Source organism: Pseudorca crassidens, chromosome 19, assembly GCF_039906515.1.
Source record: "Pseudorca crassidens isolate mPseCra1 chromosome 19, mPseCra1.hap1, whole genome shotgun sequence".
Taxonomy (NCBI): Eukaryota; Metazoa; Chordata; class Mammalia; order Artiodactyla; family Delphinidae; genus Pseudorca; species Pseudorca crassidens.
The window spans coordinates 23,751,428-23,764,137 of NC_090314.1; the positions used below are offsets into that span (position 1 = coordinate 23,751,428).

At 67.9% G+C, this 12,710-nt stretch overlaps 6 non-coding genes across 6 annotated transcripts; all 6 read right to left on the reverse strand.

The window, feature by feature from the left end:
• Window positions 1-1,613: 1,613 nt before the first annotated feature.
• LOC137213536 (5S ribosomal RNA) lies at window positions 1,614-1,732 on the reverse strand. Its single transcript, XR_010938172.1, has one exon. It is a non-coding gene; the product is annotated as a 5S ribosomal RNA (ribosomal RNA).
• Window positions 1,733-2,669: 937 nt separating this feature from the next.
• On the reverse strand, window positions 2,670-2,788 carry LOC137213547 (5S ribosomal RNA). Its single transcript, XR_010938183.1, has one exon. It is a non-coding gene; the product is annotated as a 5S ribosomal RNA (ribosomal RNA).
• Window positions 2,789-5,490: 2,702 nt separating this feature from the next.
• LOC137213558 (5S ribosomal RNA) lies at window positions 5,491-5,609 on the reverse strand. The gene has a single exon (XR_010938194.1). It is a non-coding gene; the product is annotated as a 5S ribosomal RNA (ribosomal RNA).
• A 937-nt stretch (window positions 5,610-6,546) lies between these two features.
• LOC137213570 (5S ribosomal RNA) lies at window positions 6,547-6,665 on the reverse strand. Its single transcript, XR_010938206.1, has one exon. It is a non-coding gene; the product is annotated as a 5S ribosomal RNA (ribosomal RNA).
• Window positions 6,666-9,367: 2,702 nt separating this feature from the next.
• Window positions 9,368-9,486, reverse strand: LOC137213582 (5S ribosomal RNA). Its single transcript, XR_010938217.1, has one exon. It is a non-coding gene; the product is annotated as a 5S ribosomal RNA (ribosomal RNA).
• Window positions 9,487-10,422: 936 nt separating this feature from the next.
• Window positions 10,423-10,541, reverse strand: LOC137213593 (5S ribosomal RNA). The gene has a single exon (XR_010938228.1). It is a non-coding gene; the product is annotated as a 5S ribosomal RNA (ribosomal RNA).
• Between the last annotated feature and the right edge of the window lie 2,169 nt (window positions 10,542-12,710).

The window sequence follows — 12,710 nt, forward strand, 5'->3', positions numbered from 1 at the left end:
CATGCCACTCAGCCGGAACCCGGGAGGCAATGCCAACTACCAGGTGTGTATGACAGTCTGGTGCTGAAGCGGCAACCGCAGGAGGGCCAAGCGCGGGCCAACTCGCTGCTACCTTCCACCTCGGCCTCCAGGCCCTCTCTGCACGGGAGCCAGACTGGGAAAATGAACTTACCAGCAGCAAATGGGGGCAGGGGCAGGGGGCGGCAGGGCATGGAGAGAGGAATAAAGAGCTCCAGAGTCCAGGAAACATTGGTGGTCTGTGGCTTGGAAGCGCCACTCCTTCTGCCAGCCTGGGTCCCTGCGCTTGGCTTCCTGCAATAAGAAGCCAGTGTCCCCTTCTTGGCCTGAGGGTCCCTTTGGTTTAGTGGCCACAGTTCTGCCAGCAGGCCCCTCCTGGTCCTATACCATGCACTAAGTACATCTGCAGCTGCAGACTCCAAACCCCTGGTCTCTGGGCACCTCCTCTGTGTCTCAGCTGTCCCTGTCCACAGAGAGCCTCATACAAGACGTTGCTTCCAAACTGGGAGGTTCCACATCTGGGCAGGTCCAGCTCCAGGCCCAGTGAAGGGCATGAAGAAGGCTGAGGCTCTGGACTCCAGCCAGGCCTTCAGCAGGCCTCTGAGGCCAAGGTCTTCCTAGTCTCAAGAGGGGCCAAGAGACGCAATGTGTCATTTGAACAAGTGAGTCAGCGGGCGGTGAGCGAATGAGTGACCGCTCGAGGGGATGTATGCCGGCCACCGGGCCCTGTTTGACTGTCCAGGCTCAGCTTACCTGACCCTGGTTACCAGGGAATGCCACTCTGGGCCCTCCTTTTCATCCCCCTCCCTCACTGTGACCTCACCACCTGCCCCATTATGACCCAGTCTGGCTCCCAGTTAAAACTGGAGGGCAGAGGGCCCAGGCAGTCCTGGGACCAACGGCCATGGGTGAGCGAAACTACTACCGAGCCGAGCCGTTCACTGGCCCCATCCCCAGGAAATGCCAGGAGCAAGGATACTCAATTCTTCTGATCCCGGTCAGCTTCATCTTGCTCAACGTGGGGATCAACATGGTGACTATGGTCAGGGCAGGATCTGTGCAGCGCGGTTGGGGGAGCCCTGGGGTCTTGAAGGGGCTGAGGTGGGAGGGCTGCTGGGGTGTGACAGGACAAGGGTTGGATTTCAGGGCTCACCCTGCTCCCGGCCTCCCCCCTCCCCTTCTTCCCTCAACTCTGGAGGCATCTGAAGAGATTCTTGCGGGCACTTTTCAATCGTATTTTCCACAAAGGTGAGTGGGCGCCGGCGTGGGTTCAGGGGATGTGGGCCTGTCCCCTTTCTTCTATCCCTGCCTTGATTCTCAGCCCCTCAGGAACCCAGGCCCTGACCCATCTCGCCTTTCCCCACAGACAAGCAAGCCAGCTGTGTAGGCACCCATGGCATGTGCATGCGCTGCTCCGTGGATCCCAAGAACCTGTGCTCAAGAGTTTCTTCCCACTTCTGCCGTCGCCCAAGCTTCCTGCTCGGGCAGGTAAACCACCTTGACTACTGCCTGCAGCGGGGCTCGGCGGGGGCGGAGCCGGCGGCCCCCCCGCCGCGGGCGAGTAAAGGAGAAGGCGGGCGGAGCGGGAGGCAAAAAGCCTACAGCACCCGGTATTCCCAGGCGGTCTCCCATCCAAGTACTAACCAGGCCCGACCCTGCTTAGCTTCCGAGATCAGACGAGATCGGGCGCGTTCAGGGTGGTATGGCCGTAGACGGGGGCGGGGGCCGACGGCTGCCTCTTGAGGCCCAGTTTCGCTGGCGCTGGCGCCTTAACGCCAGCCTGGCGGCCGGCCCGCCCCGGCAGGGCCCCCTCGCCCGCCCAGGCAGGGGGAACGGAGGTCTCGGGTATCGGGCGGCGGCGGAGGGTTTGGCGACCACCTCCCAGCCCAGGGCGGCCGTGACCCAGCAAACCCTTCGGCGCTTGGCGCCCCGCCCAAGATCCCGCACGTCGCTCACAGGGACGTGGCCCCGGAGGCTTCAGGCCCCGGGGCCCGTGGTCCCTTGGGCATCGGTCCTGCCCGCCCACGCGGAGCTAGGCGCAGCCCGGCCGCAGCCCGGGCCGGCCCTCCTGCCTGACAGCAGCCGGCCCGAAGCCACCGGGAGCCACCTTTGAGTCGCCACGGCCCCTCAGCCCCGGCAAGGCCACCCTTGCCCCCACACCCCCCGCCGAGCTCAGGACCCCGCCCCTGGTGGCCGGCAGGCCCGGGGAAGCGGCCCCTGCCCTCGATCCCGCTCCAGCACCCAACCGCGGTGACACGCCAGAGGGGCGGGGTGGTGGTGGGGCGGGGCTTTTGTCGGAGGGAGCTGTGGAGGGACACACCGGCACACAGATGGCGGCGCCGGGGCTAGGCGCCGGTGGGGGCGGCCAGGTGCAGGTCGAGGGGCTCGCGGGCCGAAAGGACGGCCACTGGGCCCGCGGCGGAGTCTGGGTCTGGGCCAGCCACCCCGGGAGCGTCTGGGGTGCGGCTGCCTTCCAGGGCCGCCTTCTGGCCGCCTGGCCGGCCGGGCCGGCGGGGAGCGCCCCCGCCGGCGCGCGCCGTGGTGGGAGGGGCCTGAGGAGGTGGGGCCTGCAGCGGGGCCCGGCGGGGGCGGAGCCGGCGGCCCCCGCCGCGGGCGAGTAAAGGAGAAGGCGGGCGGAGCGGGAGGCAAAAAGCCTACAGCACCCGGTATTCCCAGGCGGTCTCCCATCCAAGTACTAACCAGGCCCGACCCTGCTTAGCTTCCGAGATCAGACGAGATCGGGCGCGTTCAGGGTGGTATGGCCGTAGACGGGGGCGGGGGGCCGCGGGCGGCCTCTTGAGGCCCAGTTTCGCTGGCGCTGGCGCCTTAACGCCAGCCTGGCGGCCGGCCCGCCCCGGCAGGGCCCCCTCGCCCGCCCAGGCAGGGGGAACGGAGGTCTCGGGTATCGGGCGGCGGCGGAGGGTTTGGCGACCACCTCCCAGCCCAGGGCGGCCGTGACCCAGCAAACCCTTCGGCGCTTGGCGCCCCGCCCAAGATCCCGCACGTCGCTCACAGGGACGTGGCCCCGGAGGCTTCAGGGCCCGGGGCCCGCGGTCCCTTGGGCATCGGTCCTGCCCGCCCACGCGGCGCTAGGCGCAGCCCGGCCGCAGCCCGGGCCGGCCCTCCTGCCCGACAGCAGCCGGCCCGAAGCCACCGGGAGCCACCATTGAGTCGCCACGGCCCCTCTGCCCCGGCAAGGCCACCCTTGCCCCCACACCCCCCGCCGAGCTCAGGACCCCGCCCCTGGTGGCCGGCAGGCCCGGGGAAGCGGCCCCTGCCCTCGATCCCGCTCCCGCACCCAACCGCGGTGACACGCCAGAGGGGCGGGGTGGTGGTGGGGCGGGGCTTTTGTCGGAGGGAGCTGTGGAGGGACACACAGGCACACAGGTGGCGGCGCCGGGGCTGGGCGCCGGTGGGGGCGGCCAGGTGCAGGTCGAGGGGCTCGCGGGCCAAAAGGACAGCAACTGGGCCCATGGCGGAGTCTGGGTCTGGAGGGCTCTGAGCCTCCATCCGCTCTGGTGCCTCGGGTCTACCGGCCCGACGCCTGGTAGCGCGACACCCCACCGGCCCACAGACGTAGCCTCCCCAGCTGTGCTCACAGCGAGTCCAACCGCAGCCTGCATCCCTCCACGGGACACTTGGATTACTCCCGCGATCCCCACGAGGTGCGGCACCCGCTGGCCGAATGGGCTGAGATCCTGCCCTTGCGGCGCCCTGTGGCCACCTCCGCCTCCCTCACGGTACTGGCCGAGGCCTCGGACCAGCGGGCCCCGGCTCCCAGCTCAGCGCTGCTCCTCCGCCCCTCTCACCTCCTGCCCGACGTCCAGGCTACCGAGCACCCTCCACCCCCGCCCACCTTCATGCCACTCAGCCGGAACCCGGGAGGCAATGCCAACTACCAGGTGTGTATGACAGTCTGGTGCTGAAGCGGCAACCGCAGGAGGGCCAAGCGCGGGCCAACTCGCTGCTACCTTCCACCTCGGCCTCCAGGCCCTCTCTGCACGGGAGCCAGACTGGGAAAATGAACTTACCAGCAGCAAATGGGGGCAGGGGCAGGGGGCGGCAGGGCATGGAGAGAGGAATAAAGAGCTCCAGAGTCCAGGAAACATTGGTGGTCTGTGGCTTGGAAGCGCCACTCCTTCTGCCAGCCTGGGTCCCTGCGCTTGGCTTCCTGCAATAAGAAGCCAGTGTCCCCTTCTTGGCCTGAGGGTCCCTTTGGTTTAGTGGCCACAGTTCTGCCAGCAGGCCCCTCCTGGTCCTATACCATGCACTAAGTACATCTGCAGCTGCAGACTCCAAACCCCTGGTCTCTGGGCACCTCCTCTGTGTCTCAGCTGTCCCTGTCCACAGAGAGCCTCATACAAGACGTTGCTTCCAAACTGGGAGGTTCCACATCTGGGCAGGTCCAGCTCCAGGCCCAGTGAAGGGCATGAAGAAGGCTGAGGCTCTGGACTCCAGCCAGGCCTTCAGCAGGCCTCTGAGGCCAAGGTCTTCCTAGTCTCAAGAGGGGCCAAGAGACGCAATGTGTCATTTGAACAAGTGAGTCAGCGGGCGGTGAGCGAATGAGTGACCGCTCGAGGGGATGTATGCCGGCCACCGGGCCCTGTTTGACTGTCCAGGCTCAGCTTACCTGACCCTGGTTACCAGGGAATGCCACTCTGGGCCCTCCTTTTCATCCCCCTCCCTCACTGTGACCTCACCACCTGCCCCATTATGACCCAGTCTGGCTCCCAGTTAAAACTGGAGGGCAGAGGGCCCAGGCAGTCCTGGGACCAACGGCCATGGGTGAGCGAAACTACTACCGAGCCGAGCCGTTCACTGGCCCCATCCCCAGGAAATGCCAGGAGCAAGGATACTCAATTCTTCTGATCCCGGTCAGCTTCATCTTGCTCAACGTGGGGATCAACATGGTGACTATGGTCAGGGCAGGATCTGTGCAGCGCGGTTGGGGGAGCCCTGGGGTCTTGAAGGGGCTGAGGTGGGAGGGCTGCTGGGGTGTGACAGGACAAGGGTTGGATTTCAGGGCTCACCCTGCTCCCGGCCTCCCCCCTCCCCTTCTTCCCTCAACTCTGGAGGCATCTGAAGAGATTCTTGCGGGCACTTTTCAATCGTATTTTCCACAAAGGTGAGTGGGCGCCGGCGTGGGTTCAGGGGATGTGGGCCTGTCCCCTTTCTTCTATCCCTGCCTTGATTCTCAGCCCCTCAGGAACCCAGGCCCTGACCCATCTCGCCTTTCCCCACAGACAAGCAAGCCAGCTGTGTAGGCACCCATGGCATGTGCATGCGCTGCTCCGTGGATCCCAAGAACCTGTGCTCAAGAGTTTCTTCCCACTTCTGCCGTCGCCCAAGCTTCCTGCTCGGGCAGGTAAACCACCTTGACTACTGCCTGCAGCGGGGCTCGGCGGGGGCGGAGCCGGCGGCCCCCCCGCCGCGGGCGAGTAAAGGAGAAGGCGGGCGGAGCGGGAGGCAAAAAGCCTACAGCACCCGGTATTCCCAGGCGGTCTCCCATCCAAGTACTAACCAGGCCCGACCCTGCTTAGCTTCCGAGATCAGACGAGATCGGGCGCGTTCAGGGTGGTATGGCCGTAGACGGGGGCGGGGGCCGACGGCTGCCTCTTGAGGCCCAGTTTCGCTGGCGCTGGCGCCTTAACGCCAGCCTGGCGGCCGGCCCGCCCCGGCAGGGCCCCCTCGCCCGCCCAGGCAGGGGGAACGGAGGTCTCGGGTATCGGGCGGCGGCGGAGGGTTTGGCGACCACCTCCCAGCCCAGGGCGGCCGTGACCCAGCAAACCCTTCGGCGCTTGGCGCCCCGCCCAAGATCCCGCACGTCGCTCACAGGGACGTGGCCCCGGAGGCTTCAGGCCCCGGGGCCCGTGGTCCCTTGGGCATCGGTCCTGCCCGCCCACGCGGAGCTAGGCGCAGCCCGGCCGCAGCCCGGGCCGGCCCTCCTGCCTGACAGCAGCCGGCCCGAAGCCACCGGGAGCCACCATTGAGTCGCCACGGCCCCTCAGCCCCGGCAAGGCCACCCTTGCCCCCACACCCCCCGCCGAGCTCAGGACCCCGCCCCTGGTGACCGGCAGGCCCGGGGAAGCGGCCCCTGCCCTCGATCCCGCTCCAGCACCCAACCGCGGTGACACGCCAGAGGGGCGGGGTGGTGGTGGGGCGGGGCTTTTGTCGGAGGGAGCTGTGGAGGGACACACCGGCACACAGATGGCGGCGCCGGGGCTAGGCGCCGGTGGGGGCGGCCAGGTGCAGGTCGAGGGGCTCGCGGGCCGAAAGGACGGCCACTGGGCCCGCGGCGGAGTCTGGGTCTGGGCCAGCCACCCCGGGAGCGTCTGGGGTGCGGCTGCCTTCCAGGGCCGCCTTCTGGCCGCCTGGCCGGCCGGGCCGGCGGGGAGCGCCCCCGCCGGCGCGCGCCGTGGTGGGAGGGGCCTGAGGAGGTGGGGCCTGCAGCGGGGCCCGGCGGGGGCGGAGCCGGCGGCCCCCGCCGCGGGCGAGTAAAGGAGAAGGCGGGCGGAGCGGGAGGCAAAAAGCCTACAGCACCCGGTATTCCCAGGCGGTCTCCCATCCAAGTACTAACCAGGCCCGACCCTGCTTAGCTTCCGAGATCAGACGAGATCGGGCGCGTTCAGGGTGGTATGGCCGTAGACGGGGGCGGGGGGCCGCGGGCGGCCTCTTGAGGCCCAGTTTCGCTGGCGCTGGCGCCTTAACGCCAGCCTGGCGGCCGGCCCGCCCCGGCAGGGCCCCCTCGCCCGCCCAGGCAGGGGGAACGGAGGTCTCGGGTATCGGGCGGCGGCGGAGGGTTTGGCGACCACCTCCCAGCCCAGGGCGGCCGTGACCCAGCAAACCCTTCGGCGCTTGGCGCCCCGCCCAAGATCCCGCACGTCGCTCACAGGGACGTGGCCCCGGAGGCTTCAGGGCCCGGGGCCCGCGGTCCCTTGGGCATCGGTCCTGCCCGCCCACGCGGCGCTAGGCGCAGCCCGGCCGCAGCCCGGGCCGGCCCTCCTGCCCGACAGCAGCCGGCCCGAAGCCACCGGGAGCCACCATTGAGTCGCCACGGCCCCTCAGCCCCAGCAAGGCCACCCTTGCCCCCACACCCCCCGCCGAGCTCAGGACCCCGCCCCTGGTGGCCGGCAGGCCCGGGGAAGCGGCCCCTGCCCTCGATCCCGCTCCCGCACCCAACCGCGGTGACACGCCAGAGGGGCGGGGTGGTGGTGGGGCGGGGCTTTTGTCGGAGGGAGCTGTGGAGGGACACACAGGCACACAGGTGGCGGCGCCGGGGCTGGGCGCCGGTGGGGGCGGCCAGGTGCAGGTCGAGGGGCTCGCGGGCCAAAAGGACAGCAACTGGGCCCATGGCGGAGTCTGGGTCTGGAGGGCTCTGAGCCTCCATCCGCTCTGGTGCCTCGGGTCTACCGGCCCGACGCCTGGTAGCGCGACACCCCACCGGCCCACAGACGTAGCCTCCCCAGCTGTGCTCACAGCGAGTCCAACCGCAGCCTGCATCCCTCCACGGGACACTTGGATTACTCCCGCGATCCCCACGAGGTGCGGCACCCGCTGGCCGAATGGGCTGAGATCCTGCCCTTGCGGCGCCCTGTGGCCACCTCCGCCTCCCTCACGGTACTGGCCGAGGCCTCGGACCAGCGGGCCCCGGCTCCCAGCTCAGCGCTGCTCCTCCGCCCCTCTCACCTCCTGCCCGACGTCCAGGCTACCGAGCACCCTCCACCCCCGCCCACCTTCATGCCACTCAGCCGGAACCCGGGAGGCAATGCCAACTACCAGGTGTGTATGACAGTCTGGTGCTGAAGCGGCAACCGCAGGAGGGCCAAGCGCGGGCCAACTCGCTGCTACCTTCCACCTCGGCCTCCAGGCCCTCTCTGCACGGGAGCCAGACTGGGAAAATGAACTTACCAGCAGCAAATGGGGGCAGGGGCAGGGGGCGGCAGGGCATGGAGAGAGGAATAAAGAGCTCCAGAGTCCAGGAAACATTGGTGGTCTGTGGCTTGGAAGCGCCACTCCTTCTGCCAGCCTGGGTCCCTGCGCTTGGCTTCCTGCAATAAGAAGCCAGTGTCCCCTTCTTGGCCTGAGGGTCCCTTTGGTTTAGTGGCCACAGTTCTGCCAGCAGGCCCCTCCTGGTCCTATACCATGCACTAAGTACATCTGCAGCTGCAGACTCCAAACCCCTGGTCTCTGGGCACCTCCTCTGTGTCTCAGCTGTCCCTGTCCACAGAGAGCCTCATACAAGACGTTGCTTCCAAACTGGGAGGTTCCACATCTGGGCAGGTCCAGCTCCAGGCCCAGTGAAGGGCATGAAGAAGGCTGAGGCTCTGGACTCCAGCCAGGCCTTCAGCAGGCCTCTGAGGCCAAGGTCTTCCTAGTCTCAAGAGGGGCCAAGAGACGCAATGTGTCATTTGAACAAGTGAGTCAGCGGGCGGTGAGCGAATGAGTGACCGCTCGAGGGGATGTATGCCGGCCACCGGGCCCTGTTTGACTGTCCAGGCTCAGCTTACCTGACCCTGGTTACCAGGGAATGCCACTCTGGGCCCTCCTTTTCATCCCCCTCCCTCACTGTGACCTCACCACCTGCCCCATTATGACCCAGTCTGGCTCCCAGTTAAAACTGGAGGGCAGAGGGCCCAGGCAGTCCTGGGACCAACGGCCATGGGTGAGCGAAACTACTACCGAGCCGAGCCGTTCACTGGCCCCATCCCCAGGAAATGCCAGGAGCAAGGATACTCAATTCTTCTGATCCCGGTCAGCTTCATCTTGCTCAACGTGGGGATCAACATGGTGACTATGGTCAGGGCAGGATCTGTGCAGCGCGGTTGGGGGAGCCCTGGGGTCTTGAAGGGGCTGAGGTGGGAGGGCTGCTGGGGTGTGACAGGACAAGGGTTGGATTTCAGGGCTCACCCTGCTCCCGGCCTCCCCCCTCCCCTTCTTCCCTCAACTCTGGAGGCATCTGAAGAGATTCTTGCGGGCACTTTTCAATCGTATTTTCCACAAAGGTGAGTGGGCGCCGGCGTGGGTTCAGGGGATGTGGGCCTGTCCCCTTTCTTCTATCCCTGCCTTGATTCTCAGCCCCTCAGGAACCCAGGCCCTGACCCATCTCGCCTTTCCCCACAGACAAGCAAGCCAGCTGTGTAGGCACCCATGGCATGTGCATGCGCTGCTCCGTGGATCCCAAGAACCTGTGCTCAAGAGTTTCTTCCCACTTCTGCCGTCGCCCAAGCTTCCTGCTCGGGCAGGTAAACCACCTTGACTACTGCCTGCAGCGGGGCTCGGCGGGGGCGGAGCCGGCGGCCCCCCCGCCGCGGGCGAGTAAAGGAGAAGGCGGGCGGAGCGGGAGGCAAAAAGCCTACAGCACCCGGTATTCCCAGGCGGTCTCCCATCCAAGTACTAACCAGGCCCGACCCTGCTTAGCTTCCGAGATCAGACGAGATCGGGCGCGTTCAGGGTGGTATGGCCGTAGACGGGGGCGGGGGCCGCGGGCGGGCTCTTGAGGCCCAGTTTCGCTGGCGCTGGCGCCTTAACGCCAGCCTGGCGGCCGGCCCGCCCCGGCAGGGCCCCCTCGCCCGCCCAGGCAGGGGGAACGGAGGTCTCGGGTATCGGGCGGCGGCGGAGGGTTTGGCGACCACCTCCCAGCCCAGGGCGGCCGTGACCCAGCAAACCCTTCGGCGCTTGGCGCCCCGCCCAAGATCCCGCACGTCGCTCACAGGGACGTGGCCCCGGAGGCTTCAGGCCCCGGGGCCCGTGGTCCCTTGGGCATCGGTCCTGCCCGCCCACGCGGAGCTAGGCGCAGCCCGGCCGCAGCCCGGGCCGGCCCTCCTGCCTGACAGCAGCCGGCCCGAAGCCACCGGGAGCCACCATTGAGTCGCCACGGCCCCTCAGCCCCGGCAAGGCCACCCTTGCCCCCACACCCCCCGCCGAGCTCAGGACCCCGCCCCTGGTGGCCGGCAGGCCCGGGGAAGCGGCCCCTGCCCTCGATCCCGCTCCAGCACCCAACCGCGGTGACACGCCAGAGGGGCGGGGTGGTGGTGGGGCGGGCTTTTGTCGGAGGGAGCTGTGGAGGGACACACCGGCACACAGATGGCGGCGCCGGGGCTAGGCGCCGGTGGGGGCGGCCAGGTGCAGGTCGAGGGGCTCGCGGGCCGAAAGGACGGCCACTGGGCCCGCGGCGGAGTCTGGGTCTGGGCCAGCCACCCCGGGAGCGTCTGGGGTGCGGCTGCCTTCCAGGGCCGCCTTCTGGCCGCCTGGCCGGCCGGGCCGGCGGGGAGCGCCCCCGCCGGCGCGCGCCGTGGTGGGAGGGGCCTGAGGAGGTGGGGCCTGCAGCGGGGCCCGGCGGGGGCGGAGCCGGCGGCCCCCGCCGCGGGCGAGTAAAGGAGAAGGCGGGCGGAGCGGGAGGCAAAAAGCCTACAGCACCCGGTATTCCCAGGCGGTCTCCCATCCAAGTACTAACCAGGCCCGACCCTGCTTAGCTTCCGAGATCAGACGAGATCGGGCGCGTTCAGGGTGGTATGGCCGTAGACGGGGGCGGGGGGCCGCGGGCGGCCTCTTGAGGCCCAGTTTCGCTGGCGCTGGCGCCTTAACGCCAGCCTGGCGGCCGGCCCGCCCCGGCAGGGCCCCCTCGCCCGCCCAGGCAGGGGGAACGGAGGTCTCGGGTATCGGGCGGCGGCGGAGGGTTTGGCGACCACCTCCCAGCCCAGGGCGGCCGTGACCCAGCAAACCCTTCGGCGCTTGGCGCCCCGCCCAAGATCCCGCACGTCGCTCACAGGGACGTGGCCCCGGAGGCTTCAGGGCCCGGGGCCCGCGGTCCCTTGGGCATCGGTCCTGCCCGCCCACGCGGCGCTAGGCGCAGCCCGGCCGCAGCCCGGGCCGGCCCTCCTGCCCGACAGCAGCCGGCCCGAAGCCACCGGGAGCCACCATTGAGTCGCCACGGCCCCTCAGCCCCGGCAAGGCCACCCTTGCCCCCACACCCCCCGCCGAGCTCAGGACCCCGCCCCTGGTGGCCGGCAGGCCCGGGGAAGCGGCCCCTGCCCTCGATCCCGCTCCCGCACCCAACCGCGGTGACACGCCAGAGGGGCGGGGTGGTGGTGGGGCGGGGCTTTTGTCGGAGGGAGCTGTGGAGGGACACACAGGCACACAGGTGGCGGCGCCGGGGCTGGGCGCCGGTGGGGGCGGCCAGGTGCAGGTCGAGGGGCTCGCGGGCCAAAAGGACAGCAACTGGGCCCATGGCGGAGTCTGGGTCTGGAGGGCTCTGAGCCTCCATCCGCTCTGGTGCCTCGGGTCTACCGGCCCGACGCCTGGTAGCGCGACACCCCACCGGCCCACAGACGTAGCCTCCCCAGCTGTGCTCACAGCGAGTCCAACCGCAGCCTGCATCCCTCCACGGGACACTTGGATTACTCCCGCGATCCCCACGAGGTGCGGCACCCGCTGGCCGAATGGGCTGAGATCCTGCCCTTGCGGCGCCCTGTGGCCACCTCCGCCTCCCTCACGGTACTGGCCGAGGCCTCGGACCAGCGGGCCCCGGCTCCCAGCTCAGCGCTGCTCCTCCGCCCCTCTCACCTCCTGCCCGACGTCCAGGCTACCGAGCACCCTCCACCCCCGCCCACCTTCATGCCACTCAGCCGGAACCCGGGAGGCAATGCCAACTACCAGGTGTGTATGACAGTCTGGTGCTGAAGCGGCAACCGCAGGAGGGCCAAGCGCGGGCCAACTCGCTGCTACCTTCCACCTCGGCCTCCAGGCCCTCTCTGCACGGGAGCCAGACTGGGAAAATGAACTTACCAGCAGCAAATGGGGGCAGGGGCAGGGGGCGGCAGGGCATGGAGAGAGGAATAAAGAGCTCCAGAGTCCAGGAAACATTGGTGGTCTGTGGCTTGGAAGCGCCACTCCTTCTGCCAGCCTGGGTCCCTGCGCTTGGCTTCCTGCAATAAGAAGCCAGTGTCCCCTTCTTGGCCTGAGGGTCCCTTTGGTTTAGTGGCCACAGTTCTGCCAGCAGGCCCCTCCTGGTCCTATACCATGCACTAAGTACATCTGCAGCTGCAGACTCCAAACCCCTGGTCTCTGGGCACCTCCTCTGTGTCTCAGCTGTCCCTGTCCACAGAGAGCCTCATACAAGACGTTGCTTCCAAACTGGGAGGTTCCACATCTGGGCAGGTCCAGCTCCAGGCCCAGTGAAGGGCATGAAGAAGGCTGAGGCTCTGGACTCCAGCCAGGCCTTCAGCAGGCCTCTGAGGCCAAGGTCTTCCTAGTCTCAAGAGGGGCCAAGAGACGCAATGTGTCATTTGAACAAGTGAGTCAGCGGGCGGTGAGCGAATGAGTGACCGCTCGAGGGGATGTATGCCGGCCACCGGGCCCTGTTTGACTGTCCAGGCTCAGCTTACCTGACCCTGGTTACCAGGGAATGCCACTCTGGGCCCTCCTTTTCATCCCCCTCCCTCACTGTGACCTCACCACCTGCCCCATTATGACCCAGTCTGGCTCCCAGTTAAAACTGGAGGGCAGAGGGCCCAGGCAGTCCTGGGACCAACGGCCATGGGTGAGCGAAACTACTACCGAGCCGAGCCGTTCACTGGCCCCATCCCCAGGAAATGCCAGGAGCAAGGATACTCAATTCTTCTGATCCCGGTCAGCTTCATCTTGCTCAACGTGGGGATCAACATGGTGACTATGGTCAGGGCAGGATCTGTGCA